The sequence below is a fragment of the Octopus bimaculoides genome, chromosome 10 (genome assembly GCF_001194135.2).
Source record: "Octopus bimaculoides isolate UCB-OBI-ISO-001 chromosome 10, ASM119413v2, whole genome shotgun sequence".
NCBI lineage: Eukaryota > Metazoa > Mollusca > Cephalopoda > Octopoda > Octopodidae > Octopus > Octopus bimaculoides.
Window position 1 is genome coordinate 31,663,563 of NC_068990.1, and position 1,122 is coordinate 31,664,684.

A 1,122-nucleotide genomic window follows, 5' to 3' on the forward strand; every position below is an offset into this window, starting at 1 on the left:
CCTTCCCCAAAACAACCACACACTCACCCTGCAGAACTCCGAGTCTTTCCAAAATGTTGTGAGTCTCCGACCCTAAGCTGTCACAGCACTGTGCTCGGGGTCTGCCTATACCATACAGCGGCGACGCGTTCGGTGACTGGCACAGCCTTCAATTCACATACACGTGCTTATATATATATATAAATATATAAGCACGAACACACACGCGTCTTATTCCCATATACACTCACACAGACACGCGCGCACACACAAACACACATGACACACACACACACACATACACATTCACTCACTCACTCACTTACTCACATACGATGAAATAAGTATCAGTCAAGCGCTAGTGTTGATGTAACTGACAATCCCCTTTGTCCCAAATTCCAGGCCTCCTTGTACCTTAAGTAGAAAAGGTTATTTAATACTGATATATACAGAATATGTAGTATCCACATACTAATGTGCGTGAATTCCATTCCGGATCAGTGAATCTCTTGCCAGTTCTCTCTTTCTCACATCCCTCTCCCGTCATCTCTACTCCCTCTCTCCCCCTCTCCCTCCTCTCTTTCACTTTCTATCTCTCTCTCTATATATATACGTGCATCTATGTGTGTGCGTGTTTGGGCGTGTCAAAGTGCGTGACTTAGTGGTTACTGTGTTGCGCTCACGATCACGAGATCGTGGTTTCGATTCCCAGACTGGCTGTGCGTTGTGTTCTCGAATAAAAACACTTCATTTCACGTCGCTCCAGTCTACACCACTATAAATGGGTAACCCTGTCACAGCCAGACATCCCGTTTAGGGGCAAATGTTGACCAGCCCGTCTATCTGGCGAAGCGACATCATTTGAAGGCAACAACAATGTGAGATAGTGCATTGTGACCAGCGGTGTGTAACCACATCCAGTAGTTTGGTCAATACAACAAGGCAGTGGTTTATATATATATATATATATATATATACTCTATTATTATTAAAGCTGCAAAAAAGCTACTCAGAGTTTGACATTCCCGTTCGTCGGACAGTTCAGATTGATATATATCTATGTCTATTATATTTTATATGTATATTATATTTATGTATATCATAATACATATTTTATGTATATTATATATATGTATATGTATA

The 1,122-nt window shown here is 41.5% G+C and overlaps 1 long non-coding RNA gene across 1 annotated transcript in view; it reads right to left on the minus strand.

Annotated features, from left to right (window-relative positions):
- LOC128248868 (uncharacterized) overlaps positions 1 to 151 on the minus strand; it is a 1,140-nt gene extending 989 nt beyond the window's left edge. Inside the window, exon 1 of the long non-coding RNA XR_008264993.1 lies at positions 28 to 151. This is a non-coding gene — a long non-coding RNA (uncharacterized LOC128248868). The remainder of the gene's footprint in view (positions 1 to 27) is intronic.
- Between the last annotated feature and the right edge of the window lie 971 nt (positions 152 to 1,122).